Source organism: Motacilla alba, chromosome Z (assembly GCF_015832195.1).
Source record: "Motacilla alba alba isolate MOTALB_02 chromosome Z, Motacilla_alba_V1.0_pri, whole genome shotgun sequence".
Classification (NCBI taxonomy): Eukaryota; Metazoa; Chordata; class Aves; order Passeriformes; family Motacillidae; genus Motacilla; species Motacilla alba.
This window is the reverse complement of record NC_052046.1, coordinates 4,593,612-4,613,071: the sequence shown is the minus strand read 5'-3', so window position 1 is coordinate 4,613,071 and position 19,460 is coordinate 4,593,612.

Genomic DNA, 19,460 nt, shown 5'->3' with positions numbered 1-19,460 from the left:
AAATGTCCCTGCCCTAATCAGGCAGTTCAAGATCACAAAGGAACAAGCTCGAGCCATTGTTGCGACTTGTCCTAACTGCCAGTCGTATGCCCTCCCATCAGTCGCAACAGGAGTGAACCCCAGGGGACTACAGGCGCTAGAACTATAGCAAACAGACATCACTCATTATACCCGTTTTGGGCGATTGAAATACATTCACGTATCCGTTAACACCTTTTCTGGGGCAGTGTTTGCCTCCACACACGCAGGAGAAAAATCAAAAGATGTCATCAAACACCTTCACATGGCTTTTGCAACATTAGGCATGCCCAAAATGATTAAAACAGACAATGGGCCTGCATTTACATCAAAGCACTTCACGCACTTTACTCAGACTTGGGGCATCAAGCACAACACAGGAATCCCACACAACCCCTCAGGACAATCATTAGTAGAGAGAGTTCACAAGGAGATAAAAAAATTACTTGATCACCAGCACTGTGTTAACCCCTCAATGACCCCGGCGGAGAAGCTGTGTAAGGTGCTTTTTGTAATGAACTTTTTAAACTGTTCCGAGAGGGAACCGAATCCCCCAGTTCTCCGCCACTTTCACAACTCAACATATGCCCACCTCAAAGAAAGACCACCAGTGTTGATCAAAGATCCAGACTCAAAAAATATCAAAGGACCGTACCCATTAATAATGTGGGGGAAAGGGTACGGTTGTGTCTCCACAGAGCAGGGCCCTTGGTGGATTCCAGCCAAGTTTGTGAAGCCTTTTATTGAAGCCCCAGAAACAGCCCTGGAAACATCCACAGCCGGCGTTGCAACTCTTGCGCAGACCACCCCAGAAACAGCGGTTGCGTGGCGTAGAAGAAAGAAAAAGACTACTCCTCAGAACATCATAGCAAGAGTTCTCATCACACGCAGATACCTACCCATCATACCCACTACAACCCCTTTCCGCACCTCTCCAACTGTCCCATTCCCCTTTCCCTCCTACCTTTTCCCCAGAAGCCGTCCACCTCAGCCCTAACCCCTAACCCTTATACCATCCCTTTTTCCTTGTTGTTTTCTCACTTCTAAAGAGCGGCAGGGGGGAAGAGAGGGAAAGTAAGAACCAAGAAGGGGAACTACAGGATTTAAAAAATTAAATGTTATTTCATTCTTTTATAGAACCACCAGTATCTCGACCCAATGATGGCTCTCAAAACACCCCAAGTGCTGCTCGCGAGCACAGTGCTTCTGTGGATGCGTATACAGATAACAGCTGCCTGGATCGTGCAATTACCAAAGGAAAACATTTGGGTCACCCTCGCGAAGTCCATCAAACAAGAAAACTTTTGCATGTCCATGGGCAATGTAGATGATCCCCTGTCCACATGTCTGGTGGGAGTACCCCTGTCCCCAAAAGAATATCCATATGCGGGTAAGGAACGTAACCCAGTGGACGCTTGGGACGAGTGGATGAGGATTCTTCCACATGCACCACAGGAGCCCCAAGAATTAGACCTGCTGGGCTCCTTTCCTGCCACCTATTGTGTTCGCTTCTTCTACAAATTCAAACAAGAACACTGGCAGGCAATTGGGCAACTACAAGGTCAGACAGGAGAGATACAAAGAAAGGACGTATCCCTGATCTCAAAAAGATACTATGTAACAGATTGGTGCAACTATACGAGCAACATATTATCCGAGTCCTCTTCCATTCCCAGACTGCTCCCCAAGGGAGTGTTCCTTATCTGTTCTAGAAGGTTCTTTGGTTCTCTGTTTCCCATTGATTCCAAGGTTAGAACCACTCCTACCTTCTTCCCCTATTGGTTTGTGTTGTGTCACCCCACCCTGGCTCCTCCCCAAACCCCTCCTACCTCCCCCTGAGTTTATATACCCGGACCCCGCCCAGTGTCGGGGCTTTTTTGCCTCTGCTCCCCTTCAGAGAAGGTTGTGTCCCTGCTGCTTTTCACTTTCTCCCTCAATAAACCTCTCTGGATTAAGCAAGCAAGAAGCCCTCCTGCTCTTCATTCAGTGGTGAGGCTTTTGTATTACGACATCCGGGCTTAGGCAAGGTGGGCTGAGGGTGGTACCAGACAGCACCATGGAGGAGACGCTCCCGGAGCAAGAGGTAGCCTGGCAGCACCGGCCCAAGGAGAAACAGCAACCCTGCTTTGGAGAGTGGCTTGCTTCGTTGTTTCCTCGTCTGCAAGGAGGTCCGCTAGGGCAGTTGAGGTTAAATTTACTTGCTTCCCCACCCAGCACTCAAGGTTACCCAATTCCCTGAGCGCTTTGGCTGCGACCACCCACGGCAAAAATACCGAAACCGCAGTATTTTTAGGCTTTGACCAATGTACAATTTCGGCGTCACACTCAGGGTTAATACTGTGAGTGTTTCTTTTGTTTCGGGCCGAATCTCATGTGACGTTCTTGGCTTTCCAATTCGCAATTTGAGTATGGTTGGGGGAAATCAGCGTCAACCGCCCGAAAGTACAGGGGCCTCCTGATAGGCAAAAGGGAATGCCTGCCCAAGCTCGGTCTCCGCAAATTAAAAACACACCCTTAGGTAGCAGCCTCGGTTGCCCATAAATGGCGGATGGGCCTTTTATGAGTACGATGTTCTCACACCAGTTGGAGGCGATGTAATGCTGGTCACCCTGCTTAACCTCCTGGAACGGACTGGACCCAGGGTGGGGGTAAAACTGAAAACATAATTGGGATTGTGCGGATCCGAGCAAATCGAATTCTGTTGGCTCAGTTGTGGATTGGTTGAGTGCTGCCAGCAGCACTCTCCAAACTATTTTGGGCTCAGGGCAGTTTATAGGGGCAAATTCCGAGAATAAAGTTTTTAGGGTAGGGAAAAGGGGGAAAGGAAATTCTCCGACCCTGAATGGGATTCCCACAAGGCAAGTCGAGAGGGGGTCTGCTGCGGAGGCTGTCGAGAGGCAGATGTCATCTTGACCCATCGCCTATGCCAGGGTTCGCCACACGTTCGCCTTGGGCTGGGGGATGATCCATGGTTCAGATGGATGAGTCAGTAGCATTAACTTAACTAAAATGAAGAGTCGGGCTCCAACTGAAATAGACGGAGAAAGTAAGTTAATACAGAGGGCTCAGGGGGGGATGGTTCAGCCTGAGGGACACCGGACACGGAGACTATTTTCCGCTTGCGCCACCAAGCTGATTGTGTGACTTGAGGCATAGCGTCTTGCTTGCACGTCTTCCCGGGAAGGTATGTCTTGACCCATTTGGAGGGAACCCATTTCAGTCCTGTGGGGGTGGATATGCAGGCATATCCGCGACCCCAGGTAATCAAGTCGAAAGGTCCCTCCACCTTCCATGTCTCAGGATCCTTTACCATTACTGGCGGTTTCGTCTTCAGGTGTAATTCTTGGTTGCTATTAAAGTGTCTCGCGATGGGCCGATTCAAGCACTCAAAACTGCAGTTAAGGAAACTGATGGTAAATAAGGCCCAGGCGAGTCGGATTTGGGGGGACTCCACCTTCACTGCCCCTCTTTGATGTTCCAGTGTGCGTTTGAGGCTCTAGTGGGCCCGTTCCACCACGGCCTGCCCTGTTGGGGAGTAAGGGATGCCGGTCTTGTGGCTCACTCCCCACTCCTGCAGGAAGCTCCGGAACTCCCTGGAAGTGTATCCTGGTCCGTTGTCTGTTTTAATTTCTTTAGGGATGCCTAACACAGAGAAGGCATATAACAGATGCTTTTTAACATCTGCTGTCTTCTCCCCTGTGTGGGCAAAAGCGAAGACGGCCCCAGGAAAGGTATCTACAGAGACGTGCACGTATTTGAACTTGCCAAAGCAAGGGATGTGAGTTATGTCAGTCTGCCATATTTCACAGCTATGTAATCCACATGGGTTGGTGCCGGCAGTAACTGCTGGAAGCAGGAAGGCCTGGCACTGTGGACATGTGGCCACAATCGCCTTTGCCTGGTCCCTAGTCAGGTGAAATTGACAGACCAGGCCGGGCGCATTCTGATAGAACCGTTGGTGGCTGAGCTTTGCCTGTTCAAAAGCATCGGGGCCATCTCAACTGGTGCAAGGGGCCATCTCAACTGGCTAAGGCATCGGCACGCTGATTGCCCTCTGCGATGAACCCCGGAAGGTCAGTGTGCGACCTCACATGCATCACACAGAACGGTTGCTCTCGACGGGAGACCAGATCTATTAGTCTCGAGAGTAAGTTGAACAGGGCCACGTTTGGAACTTCCTGCAAAACTGCATTCTCCGCTCTAGACACGACACCGGCTACATAAGCTGAATCAGTAACTAAATTAAACGGCTCGGAGAACTTCTCAAAGACTCTGACCACTGTGGCCAACTTGGCAATTTGAGGTGAACCCTCAACCTTGACAATGTTGGTTTCCCACTGCCGAGTTTGAGGATCCCTCCAAGTCACCACTGACTTGTGGGATGCTCCGGACGCGTCTGTAAAAACAGTCAGAGCTTTCAAAGGCTTCTGGCTCTGAATCCTTTTTAGAGATAGTTTGAATTGAACTTCCGAATTAAACAATTTGTGAGCTGGTCTGTGAATTGAAATTTGATTGGTGAATGAGTCTAGCGCAAATTGGAGAGCCTCATTCTCCATGAGAAGATGTTCCAACATGGCCTTGGTTAGGTGGCCCGAATTCAATTGGATGGGAATGTGAATGCATGTAAAGTCAACCCCGGCCAGCTCCCGGATCCTGAGGCGAGCCTTCCGGATCAGCTCAGCCACCAACTCTTGTGGCTGTGTCATCCACTTGGACCTGTGATGGCTAAGAAACACCCACTCTATGATCAAGAAGGGGTCTCCTGAGCCTCGGTCCTTAGATGTTTTCATTGAGGAGTCCCACTGAAAAATCAACCCATGCAAGTGCGGCAGATTCCCTAAAATGATGAAATTAAATGGCAAATCTGGATTGTAACGGTGTGCTTGTCTGTGCATGATGGTATTTCGTACCTTTTCCAGGGTTGTGACGGCCTCCTGGGTAAGGGTCCTGGGAGAACTAGGCTCCTCTCCCCCTTTCAAAAGATTGAAAAGGGGGGCTAGGTCTTCCTTGGGAATACCCAGCCAAGGTCTTACCCAATTCAAAGCCCCACACAGCTGGTGGACATCCGCTAAAGTTGAGACCTTTGTGTTGATCGCCAATTTTTGCGGAACAATGGTCCGCTTTGTAATTTCCAGACCGAGGTATTTCCAGGGTGGCATCATCTGAATTTTTCCTTCCTGAAGCTCGAACCCTGCAGAAGTCAATACATCGATTGTCAGGGCAAGCGCATGGGTAGGTGTGCTGTCGTCAGGAGCACACACCAAGATGTCATCGATATAATGGAGTATGATAGCATCTTTTGCTGCCTCACGGACAGGGGACAGCAAGGAAGAAACATACCGCTGGCAGATCACTGGACTGTTCTTCATGCCTTGCCAAAGGACCCGCCAGTGGTATCTCTTCCTTGGGGCTTCTCGGTTGGTGGCTGGCACTGAGAAAGCAAAGCGCGGAGCATCGTCCGGGTGCAGGGGAATTTGGAAGAAACAGTCTTTTATATCAAGAACAGCCAATTGCCAGTTTTGGGGGAGCATGGTTGGGGACTGCATCCCTGGTTGGAGAGCGCCCATGTCCTCTATAATGTTATTAATTCGGCGGAGGTCGTGGAGGAGCCGCCATTTGTCTTTGTTCATTTTGCGAATAACAAAGACTGGGGAGTTCCACAGAGACGTGGACTCCACGATGTTGCCCTTTTTGTGCTGTTCCTCCACGAGTTCTGTGAGCGCCTTTAATTTTTGTTTATTGAGCGACCACTGCTCTACCCAGATTGGTGAATTTGATTTCCAGGTCAATTTTTGGGTAGGGCGCTCTTCAGTGGCCACTACTGAAAAACCTGAGGAGCCTTAGGTAGGTCAATTGTGGCTCCCCACTGGGCCATAACATCTCTCCCCCACAGGGGTTCCGCGTAATCTAAAACGAATGGGCGAATAGATGCCAATTGCCCATCTGTCCCCGTAATTTGCACCACGCTCTTAGATTGTTTGGCCAATTGAATGCCCCCAATGCGCTGGACTCGCCCAGCAGCGCTTTGCAACTCCCACTGTGACGGCCACTTCCTGGCAGGAATGATCGTCACGTCTGCCCCCGTGTCCACCATGCCATTAACCTTGGTCAATTGCCCGTTCTTGCTCATGTGACATGTCAATCGTGGTTTCCCACGTCCTAAAGTTTGAGTCCAATTGACATTTGAAGTTGGCAGAGCGTTGGGCAATGGTGGTGTCTGTTCACACTGCCAGAACTCTGAAATACTGACAGGGATGGCCTGAGCAATGATATGACCTTTAGGTAAAGACACTGGTGGGTGGATACAGAAAATTCCAATTGAAAACATGTCAACGTGTGAAGGCAGCATCCCCGGAATGATGGTGATTTCCGGGGGGGTAAATTTGGTGTCTCCTACAACAACACACTTACTTCCGACTCGGTCCATCGCGAGTCTGCACTGGGAGTCTGTGATGGTTAGAGGCTCAATCAGCTGCAACCTGAAGGGCGAAACAAGAGAAGACGTAGTTAAGGTTGGAATGGTCTCCATCGGTTTTACAGTCACGTCCAGTGGTGTCGAGTTAGGAAAAAATGCAGGATTGGGGTCCCCTCCCTGAATTCCCCCCAGTATGTGTAGTGTTTCCCACCTCATTTTTGTCTGAGCGCAAGGAGGGGTTGCGCTCCTTATCTAGTTTTTTTGCTGTTGTTTGAGCCCCTCCAGGGACGTTGCCTGCTTCCTACGGAACTCATAAAATTGGCTCCGTAGTGGGCAGTCAGGCATCCAATGTGTTGGGTCCCCACATAGATGACATTGTCCTTGTGGTGGTCTCCTTCCTTGTGTTGGTGTGCGCTGCTGTTGGGCAGCCATCACGTCTCCAGAGAAATCCGCTGTTTCCGTGAAAGAAACTCAGCGCATAGTTGATCTGGCTCCGGAGTCCTCCCTGAGGATGGTTGGTACCTTTCTGTGGCACACCTCAATCAACCCCTGGATGGTCGGTGGAGGGTCCAGGGGGAGACTGAGGATGGCTGCCTTGCAGGCTGCGTTGGTGTTGGCAGCTGCCATCTCCAGCAGGATTTCAAGGCAGGCGTTCTCGCTTTGGACCTGATGTTCTATGGCCCTGCGGAGACGCTCAACAAACACTATGAACGGTTCCTCCGGCCCCTGATGGATTTTCGAGAAGGCGGGTGCCTGGGCGATCGGCCTCAGCACTAGGAAGGCCCGCTCAGCCACCTTAGCACTTTCCCGAAGCACCAGACGGGGGGTGACCCTGGCTTGGGTGGCCCTGTCTGCCCAATTCCCAAGACCTACTAGGAGATCAGTGCAGACCGCTTCACCACTAGGAGTTGTTGCAGTCTGGGTATTCTCCCACAGCTGTGGAAGAATATCCCTTATACCCTTTCTCCATGCTTCCTCCCACACCAAAAACTCAGTGAGGTTGAGGAGGCATGAAAAAAGCGTCCGCAAGTCCGCGGGTACTACATTAGTCTCTAATAAAGAGGCCTGAAGGAGCCCCCGGAAATACTCGCTTTCACAGGAAAACTCCCTCTGAGCCTTGAACAACTCCTTTATGGTGGAGTGGGGGAATGGGGGTCCAATGTGCTTGGGTAGGCCTTTCACCTTCACGCTGATAAGAGACTGGGGCTGCTGTTATCGTTGGTAGGGACCCGGTGCTCTGATGCTCCCGTCCCCCCACCCCGGAAATCGAGGCGTGGAAACTGGAAGGCGGGGCGTGGGAATCGGAAGATAGTTGGGAGGAGCCACGCGTGGGAACCTGGGCGGAGTTAGGAGGTGGGACCGGTGGAAATTACTCCGCCTGAGGGGCATGATCAAGGGGCAGGGTCTGGGAAGAGGGAGGGGAAAGGGGCGTGTAAGAGGATGGGCAAGTTCGCCCCCACTAACCCTCCCTGGATACCTCTATGACCCTCGCCAATGGGATCCTAGTTTGAGGGGTACAACTCGGGCCAACGGCTCAAACCACCCCTAGGAGCCTCCAATCATCGGAGGAACAGAAGCCTGAGTGGGAAAGGGCAGCTATAGGTAGGCACTCCCCATCTCCTCTACTCCCGGGGCTCTATAGGGGTACACGCACTCTACAACACTCTCTTCCCTCTGTTCCCGGCTGGCCCCCTCACGGGAGTCAGGAACCGCGGTACTGGGAGGTACACATTCACGTCAGGGGTCACTCATAGCCGCCATCTCATTCACGCACACGCACTTCACACCCCCTATTACCTTAAACCCCACTCATGTTACTCAGAGGCAACGTGAGCCCCACTCCCTCTCAGAGGGCTCTCACCTTCTGAGCCGCTGTGTTCCCTGCAGCCTCGGGTATAAGCGCAATTCCTTCCATGGTCTGATGTAGTCCAATCTCTGGCTGCCAGAAAGGTGGCTGGATGCATCTCCCAGGTCCTGGGCTACCCTGGACCATTTCGGGGCATGGCCTATCCCGGATGAGCTCTCAATGATGTTATGAGTATGAATGAGGCCAAACTTTCTCAGGATATTTATTTAAATAGCTACAAAAAACGGAATGCCCAGGATAGGCCCGAACACTCACACAGCAACTCAAAAACAGAACAGTAAGTTATTCCCAAATGTACTGGGTTCTCCCCAGGACAAGTTTTCAAAAGAAGAACCAAGCCCAATCAAACTTCCCCCTTTTATAACCCCCTTCGACTCCAGGATTGGTGGATTTTAGATCCGCGTGATGATTGGTCCATTTCCAGGCTTCTCATTGGTCTTTAACGACGTTCATTCTGGACCAATCATTTCTGCAGGGCGTCAAATGATTGGTCAGATCTTCCCTCCAGTCTTCTTCAACCTCACTTTGCCCCACTGGACTGCCCCTCCACCAAACCCTCAACCCTTCCTCCAAAACATTCTAATAACTCCAACTCTTAACATAACACAATTAATACAATATAATTGAACTCTAATTTAACATACCTTAACTTTTATTTATAACACTGATGATACTTTTGGACAACTGGTGATCAAGGAACACCTACTCTACGAGCAGTAGGCAGAGTAGGTGGAGCAACAGGTGGTGTAACACCACCAGCACAATGACATGTTGGAGAGATTGTGTCAGATACCGTGAAGGAAGAGGAGGGGTTAGGGAAAGTAGAAGTGGGGTCTGAGGAAAAGGCGTGAAGAAAAGGATTCTGCGGAGGAGAAGCGCCCACCACAAGGTGATGGCTATTTTATGGTGAAGGGGTTGCCGCCACAAGGCAATGGTCATTTTGTGGTGCTTCCCTGGGGTAGTCAAGGAAGGGGTTCTGTGGAATAAAACTTCGTTGGTTATAACTGAGATGGCTAACAGGGAAAGAGGGATTGGGAAAAGGGTTAGAGGTAGGGTCCTTGACAGTGTGGCCAGCACTGTCAGGGCAAGGGTACTGAGGGAACTCAGGGGAGCCAGGGAGACAGTGGCAACCCTGCATCTGCTAAGGATGGGCTGGTCCCCCTGCCCACCCAGTGTAGGGAAAGTTCTGGAGAAGAAGGAGAGGAACAAGGGGGTCTGAGGAGAACTGGGGACAATGCCAAGGAACATTGTTTAGCTTCCCACCCATCACAACTGCTGTCTTTCACAATGCCCCAAATTAAAAGAAGCAACTTTATAAATCACATTTATAAATCACCCCCCCCTCCCCCCCCCCCCCCCCCCCCCCCCCCCGCCTCAGGATGTCCACAACTTGGATGTGAATATCCTTCTGCTGAGTGGACAGTCTAACATCCATTTTGCCTACTCAGCCTAAATCTCACCCACTTGCTGCAGGAAATGAAAAAACAAAAAGAGAAAAGGGTCTAGAGAGGCAATGGCGGCAGACCGGTCATGCTGTGCGCAGGGTGTTCCCTTCCCTTGTGACCACAGCTGCCTACCACACAGGGAGTCCCTGGCCGGGTCCATCCCAAGCCACCAGGGAGACTCACCAAACTGCCGATTTATAGAAAACAAACTGCAGTCAGGGTCCTCAGTTCCGAAGACGTCTTCTTGGATGCTGAAGGAAAGGTGGCATCCTCTTCCCCCAGGAGCACCACTGGACAAAAATTGGCGTGCTGACGTGGGGGCATTGGTGCTGCCAAGAATGTAAATCCAAGGGTCAATGCCCACACAAACAGTCCAACCAGAGGGCTTCTCCCCGTGAAGGAAACAGAGTCCACAACAGCATCATTTACGATAACAAAGATGAAGACAATGTCGAGAAAAGCCCCACGATGCTACAGCATCTGTGGTTCTCCTGGGGTCACGGACCAGTGGAATGCTGGCTAGCAAAGCTCCCTGAGTGGCCAGAGGGACAGACAAGAGAGGCTGCCCCTGAGCTTCTGCCGAGGCTTCTCAAGCAGCAGTGGGTGCAGCAACGTGGGTGACACTGCAGCAGGACACCACGAGGATAATGTGGCAAAGGATTGAAGGAGAGGAAACTTGTTTGCAGTCCAAGGAAGATTTATTCCAGGGATGGGTCAGGGATGAGTGACAAATAAAAGGGGTCTGGCTAAGGTTCTTAAAGAAAGCCACTCCAAGGGGTGAGTACATCACACAATCAATGGGGAAACTCTTGGGCAGGAGTACAGAACTTAACCAATAGTGTCAACACAGGGGAGGGGAGGGGAGAAGCCTTGAAGACAAATCAACTGTCTGAAACAGGGTGATTGACACAGAACATTCTGGAATACAAGGGGTGGATCTGGGTTGACGGACAGGAGAGGGAGGCCGCACAACTTGGATTGACAGGGCCATACAAGGAAAGGAGGGGAGAAACAGGGAGATGGACACACTGAGTGACAGCCAAATGGTGGGAAAACTTGGGAGAAATCATCATGAGGGGATAAAACAGGGTACATGTATTGAACCATTGTACCTTACTAACACTGAACAACTAACTTCTACAATAAAACAACTGCGAAACTTATAAAAACACACTGCCACATGTCCCATCAATTGGATTTTATTAGAGGGATCCACCTTTGGACGGGTATATGTGCCAGTTTTCCAATTTTGGTGGTGATGTTTTTAATGAGATCTCCATGATCGTCAATTTCAATACAACATTCTGATGAATTAAATTTACCACAGACCGCCCCCCTCCTTCTGCCAATAAATAATCTAGAGCTAATAGATATTGATAAATTGCAGTTCTCATTTGACGGTTTTGGGCGGTAAGTAAATATCTAGGACTAGGGTTGTTTCATTACTTAAAATTTCTAACACAGCTTGTAATCTGATAATCCTATTTATGATATAAATGGGGGTTGTGTATTCCCATGATCCATCCTGGGCCCAGGTGGCGGGGCCATATGTTTCAATTATCCTTTCTGGGCGCCACTCTTCTTCCCCCCACCTTTGAGATTCACCAATTAGATTTCTTTTCTTATACTTTAATTCATCATATAAGGGCACTCTGAGATGCTGACTTTCATCTCTCGGGAATAGAAAGAAAGAAGGCCTTAAAAGTCCTAAGGTACAACTTCCTGCCCAATCTTTAGGTAACATAACATATGCCATTTTATCACAAAGCCAAAATAACTCCTTTGGAGCCCTCCAAAATCTGTGATGTTCTACTGTGGGAGATGGGTGGAGAGAAACTTCGGGGATGCCTTGGGAGGCAACGTGTGTATGAGGCAGCCCCCGTATGTCAATCAGTGTGTCACTCACCTGCTCCCCACTCCCTTGTTCCAGAAGGTTCTGCAGTTCTCTGTCTTCCATTGGTCCCCTGCCCAAAACCACTCCCTTCCCTCCTTTCCATTGGTCTGTGTCATGTTAACCCACCCTGACTCCTCCCCAAACTCCACCCCTTTCTCCCCTTGGTTATATACCCGAAGCCCTCCCGGGGTCGGGGCTTTTTTGCCTCTGCTGCCCTTCGGTGAGAGTTGTATCCCTGCCCCCTTCTACTTCTTTCCTTGGAATAAACTCCTCCGGATCTAGCAAGCAAGAAGCCCTCCTGCTCGTTATTTCTGGTGAGGCATTAACATTATCCGGGCTTGGGCGGAAGGTTGGCCGAGGGCTCCCAGCCGAGGGACCTGACGGGACCGGCCCGAGGACACGACACCCCCGCAGCTTGGCGCCCGAACAGGGACCTTGGGCATCCCCCAAGTCCCCTTGAGCGACTCCAGAGCCCTCCGGATCTGTGACCCAAGGACTTTCGGACAATAAGCGCCGTTCGGTGCCGGCTCCGAGACGAGCTCCCCCTTCGTTTTTGGAGGACTGCTCACCTCGGGCTGCCGACAACCTCTGGCCCTGAGTGACCACTGCGGCTTCGAGGAAGCTTCCAGGTATCCAGAGACCGGCAGCAGCCCACCAGCCCCTCTGAAGACCCTTTCTACCTCGGAGTGAGTGACAGTTTTTTTATTATTTCGATTTCTTCAGAGGGAGGGACATCACTAGCCACATTTTATAACCATGGGCAATCGCCTGACTGTGGCTCAGCAGGGGATTTATCTCCAAGTTTCTTCCACCCTGGTCGAGGGAAACATTTCTTTTAAAAAGGGGGATTTGAAGGCTTTTGTTAAATTTCTGTACAAACATTTTCCTGAAGTCAATCGGGAAAACATTAAATCAGTTTCATTTTGGGGAAAAGTGGGGAAAAGGATATATGAGTTACAGGTCGCGGGGAATTATAGGGTTGGGAAATATTTTCCTATTTTCGACTTAATTTACAGCGCCGTCAAGGCAAAGGGGGAGTTTGGGGACCCCAGTTCTCCTTCCCCATTTCCCACCCCCCTCAGTCCTAACCCATCTTCCCCTATGAGTGGGTTGGGGGCTGGATCCTGCCAACCGGCACAGGGTCGCCGCCTGCTCCCTGCCACCTCCCTTCCCACTCAGTCCCTTTCCCTGCCCGGGTCTGGCCACCCCGGGCAGGGCTCATCCCGTCGCCCTGCACCTAAACCCCCTGTCCCCAGTTTAGATCCCGGTTCGCTTGTTGATTCTCAAGATGGTGCCCGCCATGTGGCGGGAGAGAAAAATTATAAAGACAGGACACAAAATGGCGGCTCTTCCCACTCCTCCCCTCCGGGTGCCAATCAACCGTCGGGTTCTACCCTTCCGTCGAGTCCCCTCCCACCTAAAGTGTCGACTACGTCAGCGTCGGGACCCTCCCCTCCCACCTTCGCAGGCATACCCTTGGGTGGGACTCCGATGGGCGGTACCAACCACACCCCCAACAGTAGTCCCAGCCCACCTTCGCGCTGGCCCCCTACTCCACCCACTGCTTCCGGTTCCCACGCTACCGGAACCGGATGTAGTGTTGGCCGGAAGAAGGCCATATTAGCCTTCAGGCAATCGCAGCGCCGAGCCCCGCCAGCTGACCACAAGGCCCGCATTCTCATCTCATCCTCCGATGAGGAGGAGGATAACAACCACTCCCCATCCGACACCGGGCCAGGTAGCAGCTGGCGGAAAATCCGCAAGGAGGCCTTGAGGGACGGAGACTTGGACCTAGTGCAGGACCTGGATAGGTTTGCAGCCCCCGTTGTTGTGAGGAGGGGAAAACAACCGAGGTGGGAGCAAATTCCATACACAGAACTGAAAGACTTGAGAAAGGCTGCCAAAGATTATGGACGCACCTCACCATATTTCAAAAATGTTTTAGACCTAATGTTTAATGGATATGACCTTGTCCCCCATGACCTGAAATTCATTGCTTCGTCCTTATTATCCACTACTGAGTATATGGTCTGGGAGGGACATTGGAAAAAACTGCTTCGGCCCCTTTTAAATAAATACAACTTGCAGCAAATCCTAGGGGATGGCAATGATGGGCTGGAAGCCCTCATGGGTGACGGTGAGTTTGACCGCCCCGAGGATCAAGTACTGCTGCCTTTTAACTTGCTGACTGACATTAAACACGCGGGCAAAGCAGCACTTTTAAAAGTGCCTGACGACTCCACACCTCTCCAAAGCTTTGCCTCCATTCATCAGGGAGAGACTGAATCTTTTATCAAATTTGTCGACCGCATGCGGGAAGCAATTGACAGACAGATTGACAATCCTAATGCTAGAGAGGAACTGCTAATAAAGATGGTGATGTCCAATGCTAATACGGAGACCAAAAAGATATTACGAGCACTGCCCCAGGACCCTGAACCAACCATCACCGATATGGTGAATGCCTGCACTAGAGCCTCCTCCCTCGAGACCACCCTGACCAATGTTGTTACTAAAGGGATGGGGGAGGCGATGACCACAGTAACCAAGGAAATGGGGGAGACCATGACCACCGTGACGAAAGAGGTAGGAGAAGTTATGATGAACCTACAAAACACTAGGTGTTTTTACTGTGGTCAACTGGGACACGTGCAAATGAACTGTCCACACTATCTAGGACATCATAATCCTGCTCCCTCCCCAAGATTCCCCCGAGGTCCCCAGCCTTTTTTCCAGGGTCCGCGATACACCCACCACCAGGGAAACGGATGGCAGAGCGCGACGCGGCCCCGCGCGCTGACAACAAATGGACGGCTGCCTCGCCCAGCGCTCCCCACCATCAGGGAGGACGAGTTCTCAGCAGGATCATTTCCCAGACTCGAGACCTTGACAACGGGATCCGGTTCCTCCGTCGCACCTGCAACCTCGACGACGACACCAGGTACTTGCTCTACAGCGGTGTCACCCTCTTGCTGACCGACGGAGACCTAGTAAGGATACCAGCAGGATTCCTACCCCCTCCTTATTGTGAGCGGACCACCACCATACTTATCCTCGCTGACACCCACCACACACCTGAACGTCTTAACATTATGCCAGAGGTTGTCACCCTCGACCCTAGAAATGAGATAACTGTTTCTACCACTTGTATAGAGCCACCTTTCACCCTGCAGAAAGGGACTCCTTTCGCTCAGATGTATCTCCTATCTGTACAAGACCCTTGTGCTGGAGACGACGATTATAGAGTTTTCCTATCTCAGCATGTCACCAAAGAGAGGCCTGTGATTCCAGTTTCCATCTCGTATAAGGGGAAATCAATTGAGATGCAGCTCATGGCAGACACTGGGGCAGACATTACCATCATCCCCAGATCCAAGTGGCCCAGTAACTGGGAGTTAGTGTCCCCTTGCGGGACAATCTCAGGCATCAGGGGGACAGTCAATTCTCTAAGGAGCAAACATCATGTATGCGTAGAGGGACCTGAGGGACAGATTGCCACCATTCAGCCTTTCGTCATCTCATCCAATGCCGCCCTGTTAGGCAGGGACGTTTTGTCCCAGTGGGGGGCCCGCCTCGATATCCCCGATCCCAAGTGGGATTTTTAGCATGGGCCACTGTGGAGCGCACTACCCCACCGTTGCGTTGGAAGACCAACACACCGGTGTGGGTAGACCAGTGGCCCCTTCCTCAAGAGAAACTTGAAGCGCTCACAGAGTTAGTAGAGGAGCAGGTCCGCTTGGGGCACCTTGTACCATCCACCAGCCCATGGAACACCCCGATTTTTGTGGTTAAAAAGCCAGGCAAAGACAAGTGGCGCCTTCTGCAGGACTTAAGGGAAGTCAACAACGTCATCGAGGACATGGGACCCCTGCAACCAGGCCTCCCCTCACCCTCCATGCTCCCTAGGGATTGGCCGCTGGCAATCATTGATATCAAAGATTGCTTTTTCAATATCCCCTTGTGCCCGGGAGACGCCCCCCGATTTGCATTTTCCGTCCCCACCACCAATTTAGCGGAGCCCTTCAAACGATATCACTGGGTCACCCTGCCCCAGGGGATGAAGAACTCCCCTGTGCTCTGCCAGACCTTTGTAGTGCAGGTATTGTCACCGATCTGAAAACTGTTTCCTGACGCAGTCATTCTACATTACATGGACGATATCTTAATTTGTGCCCCAACAAAGACCTACCTGGATGCGACACTCACCAGAACAGTTTCAGCCATCAAAACGGCAGGATTCCAGATTGCAACTGAAAAGATCCAGCTCTCCGCGCCTTGGAAATATCTTGGCGTTCTAATTTCTGGGCGAACCATCGTGCCCCAACACCTCGTTATCAATAACGACCCCAAGACACTCAGAGATATGCAACAGCTCTGTGGAATCATCACTTGGATTCGCCCGCTCCTGGGACGCACCAACGAAGAGCTGTCACCCCTCTTCGATCTTCTCAAGATACCACCAGACGACCCGAGAGTTCCAAAGAAAAAGAACAGCGAGCTGAGCCTTCCTTGCCCTTTAACACCTGAGGCAAAGAAGGCGCTGCAAACAGTGACTAATGCCATCAAAACTCGGCAGGCACACCGAGTCGACAAGACGCTTCCACTGAATCTCTGCATTCTGGGTGAGTGCCCCAGGTTCTATGCCCTACTATTTCAGTGGGATGATAGGTTGAAAGACCCGCTCCTCATTATTGAGTGGGTTTTCCTTCCCTATCAACCCCGAAAAACTGTCACCACCCCACCTGAATTAATCTCAAAGTTAATCATCAAAGGTCGCCAACAGCTGTTGACCCTCGCCTCTTGCGACCCAGCGTGCATCTTTCTTCCCTATAATTTGGACCAATTGGATTTTATCTTACAAACTAACGAACTTCTGCAAATTTCACTAGATAGCTATCCCGGCCAAATTTCTATACATTACCCTAAACATAAACTTTTTAAAAACACACTACATTTGGCTCCAAAATCTCTCAAAAGTAAAACACCTATTGCAGATGCTGTCACTGTGTTCACCGATGGCTCAGGGAAATCCCACAAGTCGGTGTTCACCTGGAAGAACCGGGACACTCAGAAGTGGGAGTCTGATGTCCAAATTGTTGATGGTTCCCTCCAGATTGCAGAACTTGCTGCAGTAGTGAGAGCATTTAAAAAATTCCATCAGCCAATTAATTTGGTAACCGATTCCGCCTATGTTGCCGGGATAGCAGAACGGGCAGAGCATGCCCTCTTAAAAGAAGTCTCAAATAAAAAATTATACAGCTTGCTCTCTGATTTGATTTGGCTAATCTCCCACAGAGAGCAACCTTACCACATCTTGCACGTGAGGTCGCACACGGAGCTTCCAGGGCCCATAGCCGAGGGCAACCAAAGAGCGGACACTCTTGCTATGGCTGCACTGACCACTCCCTCAGTCCTGGACACCTTCGCTCAGGCTCGCCTGAGCCATGCGTTTTTTCACCAAAACGCCCCTGCCTTAGCCAGACAATTCAAGATCTCCAAAGAACAGGCCAGAGCAATTGTTGCTACATGTCCTAATTGCCAATCACACGCACTACCATCAATAGCGGCTGGCGTGAACCCAAGGGGACTGCAAGCTGCTGAGCTTTGGCAAACTGATATTACCCATTACACCCCATTCGGACGACTGAAGTACATTCACACCTCGACAGATACCTTTTCAGGAGCTGTGTTTGCCTCCACTCATGCCGGGGAAAAGGCCAAAGATGCCATCAAACACCTTCACATGGTCTTTGCAACACTAGGCGTACCCAAAGCAATCAAAACTGACAATGGTCCTGCTTTCACCTCTAAGCACTTTGCACTTTTCATACAGAATTGGGGCATTAAACACAGCACCGGAATCCCGCATAACCCCTCAGGACAATCCCTAGTAGAGAGGGTCCACAAAGAAATCAAAAAACTACTCGACCACCAACACTGTGTGAACCCCTCCTTAACCCCGGCGGAGAAGTTGTGTAAAGTTCTCTTTGTCATAAATTTTTTAAATTGTTCGGACAAGGAACCGAACTCCCCCATTCTCCGCCATTTCCATAACTCCACCTATGCACACTTAAAAGAAAGGCCACCAGTGTTAATCAAGGACCCTGATTCAAAATCCATAAAAGGACCGTACCCCTTGATAACCTGGGGGAGAGGGTACGGCTGTGTTTCCACAGAGCAGGGCCCTCGATGGATCCCAGCAAAGTTTGTCAAGCCATTTGTGGAAGCCTCAACTCCATCCACCGCGGACGCCGAAGTTGCCACCGAAGTCGCACCCCCTGATGAAACTACCCCAGACAGAACTGTAGCATGGCGCAGGAGAAGAAAGAAAATCTCTCCTCCCAACCTTGTGGCAAGAGTGCTCATCACCCGCAGATATTTACCTACCTTACCGGACACTAATGTTCCCCCATCCCCACCTATCCCATTCCCCTTTCCCCCCAACCTAATTCCTAAAACCCCTAAACCCAAACCCTAACCCATTCCTCCTTCATTTGTTTGAAAAAGGAAGGGAGGGGAAGAAGGGGAAGTGAACATCAAGGGGAACAGTAGAGAGTGGGGAACCAAGAGTTTTTAAGATGATCACTCTGTCCTTCTATTTATAGAACCCGACCCCAGGATGGCTCACAAGGCCCCCAGAACACCCCAAGTGCTCCTCATCAGCGCCTCGCTCGCATGGATATCAGCAGCCTGGATCATACAGCAGCCTAAGGAAAATATCTGGGTCACCCTTGCAAAATACATACAACAGGACAGCTTTTGCATGGCAATGGGAAAAGTGGACGACCCACTGTCCACATGCCTGGTGGGAATGCCCCTGTCCCCAAGAGACCATCCATATGCAGGTAAGGAACCCAACCCTGTAGACACCTGGGATGAGTGGACAAGGATCCTCCCGCATGCACCACAGGAACCCCAGGAATTGGACCTACTGGGCTCCTTCCCTGCCACCTACTGCGTTAACTTCTTCTACAAACCTAAACAAGAACATTGGCAGATGATTGGCAATCCCAGGAAAATATGGGGAAAATAGAAAGGAAAGACATGTCCCCTCTTTCTAGGAAGTATACTAATTGGTGCAATTACACCAGTCACAAGGTATCTGAATCCACTTTTACTCCCAGGTTGCTCCCCAGAGGTGTGTTCCTTATCTGTGGGGATAGAGTGTGGGCTGGGATCCCGTCCAAGATCCAAGGAGGTCCCTGCAGCCTTGGCCAGCTCACTACACTCACCCCGAACAAAACGCAGATCCTTGATTGGAAAAAAGGCAAACAACCAGCGAGACAAAAACGTGCGTACACTGAATTTGACCCTAAATGTGACGACCGAATCTATGATTGGAATGAGGGCAAAAGAATCTCAGCATCCATCTTTCTGCCGTGGTACGCCGCTGCGAAAGCCCTCGGGGAACTTTCCCATCTGGGGTGCTGGTTGAGTAAGCAGGCCAACGCTACTTCAGCCGCATTGTCCGATCTGCTGGCTGATGAAGAAACCACCAGGCACGCGACCCTTCAAAACCGGGCTGCTATTAACTATCTTTTACTTGCCCATGGTCACGGGTGCGAAGATTTCGAAGGGCTTTGCTGTTTCAATCTAACGTCGAGAAGCACATCCATCCATGAGAACATCAAGAAAATCCAGGACCAAGTCTCCAGCTTGCTGACAGAAACAAAAATCTATGATCCAATGGACCGAGCACTGGCGCAATGGGGTATTCCCGGGTGGGTCGTTTCCGTCATTAAAAGCCTGATTTGGGTGGCTGTTATCCTCATGATAGTCTTTGGGGCTATCATATGTTTTAAGAAAACCATAGATAAGACA